Source organism: Triticum aestivum, chromosome 1A (genome assembly GCF_018294505.1).
Source record: "Triticum aestivum cultivar Chinese Spring chromosome 1A, IWGSC CS RefSeq v2.1, whole genome shotgun sequence".
NCBI classification, from domain to species: Eukaryota; Viridiplantae; Streptophyta; class Magnoliopsida; order Poales; family Poaceae; genus Triticum; species Triticum aestivum.
This window is the reverse complement of record NC_057794.1, coordinates 595,022,396-595,032,196: the sequence shown is the minus strand read 5'-3', so window position 1 is coordinate 595,032,196 and position 9,801 is coordinate 595,022,396. Positions and strand designations below refer to the sequence as shown.

Genomic DNA, 9,801 nt, shown 5'->3' with positions numbered 1-9,801 from the left:
TCGGAACCTTTCCAAAGTCCGAATATAGTCGTCCAATATATCGATCTTTACGTCTCGACCATTTCGAGACTCCTCGTCATGTCCCCGATCTCATCCGGGACTCCTAACTCCTTCGGTACATCAAAACTCATAAACTCATAATATAACTGTCATCGAAACCTTAAGCGTGCGGACCCTACGGGTTCGAGAACAATGTAGACATGACCGAGACACGTCTCCGATCAATAACCAATAGCGGAACCTGGATGCTCATATTGGCTCCTACATATTCTACGAAGATCTTTTATCGGTCAGACCGCATAAGAACATACGTTGTTCCCTTTGTCATCGGTAGTTTACTTGCCCGAGATTCGATCATCGGTATCTCAATACCTAGTTCAATCTCGTTACCGGCAAGTCTCTTTACTCGTTCCGTAATACATCATCTCGCAACTAACTCATTAGTTGCAATGCTTGCAAGGCTTATGTGATGTGCATTACCGAGAGGGCCCAGAGATACCTCTCTGACAATCGGAGTGACAAATCCTAATCTCGAAATACGCCAACCCAACATGTACCTTTGGAGACACCTGTAGAGCTCCTTTATAATCAGCCAGTTACGTTGTGACGTTTGGTAGCACACAAAGTGTTCCTCTGGCAAACGGGAGTTGCATAATCTCATAGTCATAGGAACATGTATAAGTCATGAAGAAAGCAATAGCAACATACTAAACGATCAAGTGCTAAGCTAACGGAATGGGTCATGTCAATCACATAATTCTCCTAATGATGTGATCCCGTTAATCAAATAACAACTCTTTGTCCATGGTTAGGAAACATAACCATCTTTGATTAACGAGCTAGTCAAGTAGAGGCATACTAGTGACACTCTGTTTGTCTATGTATTCACACATGTATTATGTTTCCGGTTAATACAATTCACTACAACAAACCTGGTAATACATGACAGATTTCCCATGACATCTTAAGAATCCGTCATGAACTAGCCTGGTTCGACCCCCAAGCCCGCTGAAGCCCGCACAAGCCCACCTGACCCATTCCCCGTATAAAACCTAACCCTAGATCTTTCCCTGCCCCCATCTCTTTCTCCCTCCGCCGCCGCCCATCATCTTCTCCCTCTCCCTGATCCCTTCGTCGCCCACCCCAGTCGTCCCCTCGCACCCCCACCAGGCCGATAGTTTCTCATTGCTCCACCCCATCCCCACCTCCACGGTTGCATCCTCTTTCATCCCCGTCCTCTCCCGTCCTCAATACCATGGCCTCGGGCTGCTGCTACATATCTGGCTCGCGCAGATCCACACGAAGCTCAACCCCGATGTAGGCCTCGTCCGACCGGGGTGACCGTGGGGTGGCCGGTCTACCACAATTTCTCCCTGGAGGCCACAGTGTACCCTAGTCGCCACTGGTTTGTGCTGTTGCTCCTGCCCTCCTTTTGTCTTGCTCGATACCATGGCCTCGTTGCTGCTGCGACGACTGGTTCATTTTGCCTACGCTGGTAGCCCTACCAGCCGTTCATGGGCAAGGCTGGTGCGTGGCCTCCCTCTTCAGCCGATTTGCTAATCGTGACTACTGCCTTCTCCAAGTCGCAGGGTGCGTTGTGTGTGCGTGCTGACATAGCGGCGGCAGTGGCAATCGAGTGCTCCGGCGTGTCTACAAGTGAGATGTGTGTGCGTGCAGCAGCTCGTGTGTTGTGTGTGCGTGCTTCCTCTCTGAATATTTTAGCACTGAATTTTCTTTGTATCTTGTACACTGCAGGGTATCAAGTCGAGATAAACTGCACATGTTCGTCAACTGGCTGCACATGTGACGTTCTATCAAGATCTAATTCAGTTAGTTCTCTACCAAATCTAATTCAGTTTAGATTTTCTAACAGTTTGGTGTACCTCTGTTCTCTAAATCAATCAATATAATAAGTGTTCAATATGCATTGAGTTTATTTTCTATCGAAATACCAAGTGTGGTGAATAATTTCATCAAATAGGTCTTGGAGACATCATTTATGTTAATGTATTAATGTGACGACATGTTCTGTTTAGTGTTTTCTCCATAGGCATTTCCCTTTTGTCCTTGTTGTCCCCTGTAGCTCGGTGAATATATATACCAGAATAAGTTTAATTTGCATCTAAGAAGAAAATTGAATTATCTGTGGTATGAACTTCATTACTGCCTCGATGTCTTGTTCAAACCTGACATTGTAATAGAGTTGTATAAATAATCATTTCATTTTCCCTTCTTCTATGGGTTTGCAAGCTACTAGTTTAATTGATGCTGAGTTTTTTCCCTTATTACAGCAGAGGTGATGGATCTGTACTATTGTATTTTCGAAAATGCATGTGCACAGAATTGCAATCTCAAGGAGCAGTGCAAATGAAGATTGCACGCTTTTCTTTAAGATTACTAATAGATGGTATATTATTTTTGTTTATGATTTAGGAGTGTATGATATGATACAAGTGCATTTGTTCAGTCTCGAAATTTCAGTGCTATACAAGCATATTCTCTATTTCTCGGTATTATTCACACCATGTTACTTGTGAAAGCCTACTGGAAAGAAAAATTAATCAATGGTCTGCTACATTAAATAAAATGTTATGTGTACGGCCAGAACTAAAGGAAAAAAAGATATAGTTATATTCACTCGAATTATTAACTTTATACATTTTGTATGAGGGCTCTTTACAGAAAGCAACTCAGGTTCATTTAGAAAATCATGTCAATATATTTTTTGCATATCATTAACAATGTTTACATTGTTAACATTATATTAGTTTAGTCGGTTCGTTGTCATGTACCCTTTTTTATAAAACTTTTCCTTTTATTCATTTTATTGTAAAGACAATAATAAGGAAGTGGCATGTATTAAATTTCATGTGCCAATGCTACAACATCAAAATTTCAAACAATTTAGGCTCAAAGTCTAGAGACAATAGGTTTCATAATTTATTGTCCCTAAGTAAAGTTTGACTATGGAAAATATGTAGTCGAATTAGGATAGTTAGAAAAGCACGCTAACAATATGTTTTGTATATATGTTATGATATGTCTGCTCTGTCTCAACTCTTTATGCTATTTTGTATGCCATGAAGTCTAATCAGTAAATGGGTGAATGCATGATTTGTTTTCTTCCAACATATTTTTTTCTTCATAATTTCTGGGTGTGGTTAATTTAGATGTAAAGGTCACGATCGGAAAGCATCAAACTAAATCTGAACCATTTGGTTCAGCTTTGTTCTGAAGTGCTTAACCGATGTTTTTTGATGCTCGCGAATAGTTGGCCTTGTAAAATTTATACTGTTAACATAATAAGATAACTAAGTGGATCATTTAAGTGCCTACAATGGTCTCCTTTCAGTGTTTTTTACTTATGCAAAAAGCAAGTTTTTGGACAGAATTAGCTTTAATTGATGAACAAAGTATGTCTCCGGTATTACTATTATCATGCTTTGTTAACTATGACTACATTGTATTGTATGGGACCAAGCCTTATCAGAGTGCATATAGCTTGACTTTTGTTGGAATTGTTGAATATGAAATGATCAGTCCATCATTTGTTTTAACTTGATGTTATGTTTGTATGATAAAATGTGACATTTATAGTACACTTTTAAAACTTGTATCTGGTATGAATTTTTTAGTGTGTGTTGCCCACATTTTCGTGGTACCTTAATATAGTAGTGGTGTCTAATTAGATGATTACTTGGAAAATCAACCAATGTAATTAATCTAGATTCACTTGGGAGCTGGCTGTTATAATTTATTATAATTATAATTTTGTATTTGTTTTGGATTCTATGCAGGTTCGGCAGCTCGTCCATGTTATTGGAGATTGAAGTTTTTTAGCAGGAATTACTTGGATCCGTATAACTTCCCGAAAGCAGTGGCTTAGTGTTGGAGATTAAAATCAGCTAGTAGGCCATTTTTTCATGGAAGTCGTGTGGCTTATAGAGCTTTCTAGATATAGTTGTGAGGTTTTAATATAAAGCTCTGTTTTTTGAAATCAAACTAGATGTTCTCTATATTGTCATGTGAACAGATTGTATTTTTTGAATGAATATAGTTTGGTTGTTATGTTGTGAAGAGTGCTGCATCGAGAAAATATGATGTATTGAAAAAGGGGCTATTGGGTTGGACTAAAAGTTGGCTAATGCGCATGAACAAAATAAACAGCTAATTGGTTGGATTGGACTGAAATTATTGGGCCAAAATCCTAATCCTAATTGGGCTGGTTACCACATGGGCCACGTCGGCCTCCATGTCAGATCCATGTAGACGCCACGTCGCTTCCACGTCATGTAAATCGGTGACAGTTATTTCCGTCATAGCCTAGTTTAGGCTTGGCGGGCCTGGGGCAAATCCATGACGGACAAGAACTGTCAAGGAAGGAACGATGTCAAATTATGACGCGATATACATGATGGATTCCAGATCCGTCATGGACAGTCACACATGATAGTTTTGGGCAGATCGGTGACGGACAAAGACCGTCATGTATTAACAAATTTCTTGTAGTGATTTTACCATGAATAATAAACATTTATCATGAAATAAGGAAATAAATAATAACTTTATTATTGCCTCTAGGGCATATTTCCTTCAGTATTCTAAATGATGAGGATAATGAGAGAATGAGTAACATTTTGCAGGAGCTGAGCCAGACGTGGCAGGTGGAAGAGATCAAAGCTAGACAAAGGTCTAGAGAGAAAGATATTGTTGAGGGGGATAGAAACACTGCTTATTTCCAAGCAGTTGCTAATCAGAGGAGGAGGAAACATGTTATTCATGTACTAGATGGGGCTGAAGGCCCTGTAACTGACCAGAATGGGATGAAAGAGATAGTTGTAGATTACTACAAGAACCTATTTAGATGGGAACCTAGACCTAACATTAGGCTGAGGCAGGATTTTTTTAGTGAGGAGGAGAAGATCTCCCCTAAGGAGAATGCTAGTCTAGAGAAACAGTTCTCAGAAGAAGAGATTAGAGAGGCTGTTTTTGGGTCCTATGCAGATGGGGCACCTGGGCCAGATGTCCTTCCTTTTATGTTCTTCCAGGTGTTTTGGGAAATAGTGAAAGATGACCTGATTAGGATGTTTGAGATGTGGTTTGATGGGGGTCTGGATTTGTTCAGACTGAATTTTGCTATGATTACTTTAATCCCAAAAGAGAATGAAGCTAGGACTATGAACAAATTCAGACCAATTAGTTTGCTTAACTGCGTTTTTAAAATTTTTACTAAGGTCTTGACTAACATATTAGCTTCCATTATTGGTAGGCTGATTACAGAGTGCCAGTCCGCCTTTGTGAGAGGTAGATACATACTGGAGAGTGTGGTGACTGCACATGAGATTGTGCATGCAGTGCATTCTTCAGGAAGGCAAGGTCTGGTATTCAAAATAGACTATGAGAAGGCCTACGATAAGGTTAACCTAGATTTCCTTCTCGAGCTGTTGGCTCTTAGAGGGTTTGGTACTAGGTGGTTAGCTTGGATTAGAAGTGTGACTTTAGGTGGGTCGGTTGGGGTGAAAATCAATGGGGAGGAGAGTGACTTCTTCCTCACTGGGAAAGGCTTAAGGCAGGGTGATCCTGTTGCCCCCTTGCTTTTCAATCTGGTGGTAGACTCCTTTGCTAGAATGATAGATAAAGGTGCTCGGGCTGGCTTGGTTAGAGGGTTGTGTCCGGAATTAGTTAGAGGAGGTGTGGTGTGTCTGCAGTACGCAGATGACACACTTCTTTTCCTGGAGAATGACAATAGAGTAGCCCTTAATCTCAAATGGGTTTTAACCTGTTTCGAGCAAATCTCTGGAATGATAATCAATTATCATAAGAGTGCTCTGATCCCCATAAATATGGAAAATGGGGATTTGGAGGTGTTTTTGGATATTTTCCAATGTGTTACTGGATGCTTCCCAATTAAATATTTGGGAATTCCTTTGCACTTTGATAAGTTGAGTAGGGAAGACCTACAAGCTTTGATTGACAAAATTCTTGCTAGGATAGCTGGGTGGAGGGGGAAACTGCTGTCTTTTCTGGGTAAGATTACACTGATCAGATCTTGTTTGGCCAGTATCCCCCTGTACCTATTGTCTTTTTTCAAATTCCCTAGATGGGCCATTAATTTGATTAACTCACATATGGCTAAGTGTCTTTGGAGTGATAGCGAAGGAGCTCATAAGATCCATTTTGCCAATTGGCCCTCCATATGTATGAGGAAAGAATATGGGGGCTTGGGGGTCCTAAACCTCCAAGATATGAATGTGTGTTTAATAGGGTCGTGGGTTAAAAGGTATTTAGCGGGGGAAGGCTCGTTGTGGAGGAAGGTAGTGGATAGTAAATACAATACTAGGAACCCAAATATCTTATGCTGCCAAGACACCCACCCCTCCCAGTTCTGGAAAAGCTTTATGTGGGCTTTGCAGGCTGTGAAGTTGGGATACAAATGGCAGATAGGAGATGGGAATAAAGTGAGGTTTTGGGAAGATATCTGGCACGGGAATGCCCCTTTAGCTACGCAGTTTTGGGACTTGTACTATATAGTCCAGGAAAAGAACAGGACAGTGGCTGAACTGTGGGATGGTAATGAACTTAAGTGTACTTTTAGAAGAAACTTTTCGGAGGAATTAATGGTCCAGTGGCTGGACTTGGTTAACATTGTTAGATTGACTCCTTTCAGTGGGGAGGAGGATTCCCTGATCTGGCAATATGAGTCTAAGGGGGTTTATTCCTCTAAATCCTTGTATGCTATTCTCAATTTCAGGGGGGTGCAGCCTATCTTCCTTCCTGCTGTTTGGAGTGTTAGAATCCCTCCAAAAGTACAAGGTTTCTTGTGGCTTTTTTCTCAGAACAAAATTATGACTTGCGATAACTTGAGAAAAAGAGGGATGGCTAAACCTTTGGAATGTGTGCATTGCAAAGAGATTGAATCGGTCTACCACCTCTTTTTTGAATGCATAGTTGCTAAAAAGTTTTGGAGCGATATTGAAAATTTGTTTCATGTTCGAATTGTGGACTTTGAGTCGCTTGCAAAACTATGGCTGTGCAAGAAAAAACATATGCTCCTTAATGTAGTCACCTCTGCTATCCTGTGGGGATTGTGGAACTTTAGAAATGCTATTGTCTTTAATAGGATCTCTTGGCTGTCAATGAAGCAGGTGATGGGGGTGGTATCCAGGTATCTGAGAGATTGGACAAAACCATTTCCAGAACTGCAATCGGGCGCGGTGAGAGCCTTTCAGGAACGGCTGTGGGCGAGTCTGAAGGCACCGTTTGCCCTGGAGCCGGACTGAACAACTGCAAGAGCTGGCTGGGACATCTATCATGGAAGGAGGCGACTGGGAACGCTATGCATGGAGGACGTACGTCGCTGGCCTACCAGATGAAACACCCTGAAGAGGCAGACTCCATCCAGGTGGTCTTCTTGGGCATGTGATTGGTCTTGTAAGGGAGTGACAGTCTACTCCAATTGGGGATGTAAACTGAATAAAGTTTTTGGTTTCCTTTTATTTTGGTGGGGATGACAGTAGATGCTCTCCCGCCATCGTCCCTGTAATGTAACTTGAACACTGGCTGGTTCTGGTTTCTTCCAATGGAATGGAACCGGGGGTGTGAGCCCCTTTTCTTTGAAAAAAAAAATCGAACAGCATTAGCCACCGCCGGAACCCCTCTCCCGAAGACACCACATGTAAGCTCTGAAGCCCAAGTCATCTGATAGATCTAACATTGGGATCCCTTCAACATTTCACGCAAACTTCAGAACAATTATCTAGTTCTCCACCTCCAGGGAATGCATCATGTACTCCACCTAGTCAGGGTGTTGCTGAAGAAGCACTAGGGTGTTGCAGACTCTTGTTTTCCAGTCCGACACCCTCTGGTAGCTATGGTTTCTTCCTCCTGCCGACCTCACCCTGTCTATTTGATGCATTCCTGCCATCTACTAGGCCGACTCTCAGCTTCATGGAAGTGATAGCATATTTCAGTTTACTGTGCTGATTACCTTCTTAATAGTTAAAAGCTGTCTTGTTCCTGCTACAGGGTGCCATATTTGTTACTGTGTTGCTATTGATTCCGCCTTTTTATGTCCGGCACTTAAAATATCCAGCTTTCCTAATCTGTTGGCAGACACTTGGATCTGTACAGGCATCAAAATTCTGCACACCCTTATAAAGTCTGGTTATGCAAGTACTGAAGGAACATGCAGCATGTTCAACGTTTTCAACTGATGTACAAGTATATTACTCCCTATATCCAGGAACTGAGGGAGTACAAAAAGTAAGCTGAGAAGCAGTAGGCAATGCAATCAACTGGAGTATTAATTTGTGGATAGTAGATTAGTAGTAGTAGTTGAGAGTAACATTTAATTTGTGGAGCTGTATTTGGAATATTTACGTAATATGTTCGAATTTGTGAAAAAGTTTGAAACTCACTCGAAACAAGTCTGGGTGTTTCTGAAATTCAACAAGAGCAGACTAGAAAACTGAAATATATACTACCTTTTTAACGTAGATAGTTTAATAAATTGTACGGTCTCGTTTGCAAAAACAGCATGTCCCACGCCTTGCCTTTCTTCTCCGGCGCCGTCCCTTGGCCCAGACCAGTGTCCTAGCTTATTGATGCTACGATCATTGTAACAAGAGGAAATCACAGATCTAGCAACACCTGAAGCACTTGTAGATAAACCCATTACTTTTTGCCAGCAAAAGATAGGTTAAAACGGCTACCTCATCGTCTCAACTTAGTACCATTTGATTATTTATGATCCATCTAAACACATCACCTATTCGGCACCTAAGTGTCCATTCCTTCGATATTTGCAAATGGCGCACACCGCCCCTCCGCCCTGGGCCGGCCCATTCACTTTTTTTCTTCTCTTTTCTATTAAACTTCAAAAAATATGCGGGCTCCGTGAGTCAAACAAGAGACCTCCTCCTTCAGGCCATGTTCGGTTAATCCCCTCACCACAGGGATTGAAGGGGATTGGGGAGGTTTGAGGGAGATTTTGACTTGCAAGGGATTTAATCCCTTTCAAACCCCTCCAATCCATGCCTAACCGAACAAGGCCTCAGGGGAAATCCTATTCGACGCTCTCTGCGTCAAAGTGTCGGCCGAACGCACAGGGGCGTGATTCATTGGGCCGGCCCATCTATACATGCACGCGTAGCTAGCAGTTCCGGTTTTGCAAACCTTCCAGAAGATTCCTAACCGGTTTTCTCGGTTTTGGATCGGAAATGATGGCTTTTATTCAAAGAGATGGAGATCCTGGTTTAGCAGCGGTAAAGACAGAAACAAATCCACTATTGGTTTTACGTCCAACTCTAATCTAACTTGAATTCAGATCAATAATCAAGGGGCACAAGAAGAAGGCAAGAGTGCGGTTCCGGCTAAAACCAACTCTGCGAGGAAAGCAGAACTCAGCGGTGACTGATCCGCTCGCCACACTACTTACTTAGGCTCACTTACGAGAGCTCCCCTGACTCTGATCTCTGATCTAGTAGATGTGAGAAATCAATCCAACTCCATCTGATCTTATGATCTTTGCAGAGGACAAAGGTACTAGGGATATTTCCTCCATTTATATTCGTAAGAAAGAACTCCCACTATTCGTTTGTATCAACCTTTAGCGGGTCTTTGTGAATCAAAAAAAGGCGTAGATAATGCGCATTGCTTTTGAGTTCGATTTAAACTAGTTTCCACGGTTCTCCAGGAACCTACCTCTCTTCTGGATGCGAAAGAAGATTCGATCAATGTACAAGGTTTGCCTTCTTGTGAGAAGGAGGGTTCTGAATTGTGTTCTCAATGCAAAGGGAGTCT

General features: G+C 41.8%; 1 long non-coding RNA gene across 1 annotated transcript; it reads left to right on the top strand.

The window, feature by feature from the left end:
* Positions 1-1,104: 1,104 nt before the first annotated feature.
* On the top strand, positions 1,105-1,923 carry LOC123183498 (uncharacterized). Its single transcript, XR_006492568.1, has 3 exons — positions 1,105-1,405; positions 1,590-1,656; positions 1,756-1,923. It is a non-coding gene; the product is annotated as an uncharacterized lncRNA (long non-coding RNA).
* The last annotated feature ends 7,878 nt before the right edge of the window (positions 1,924-9,801 follow it).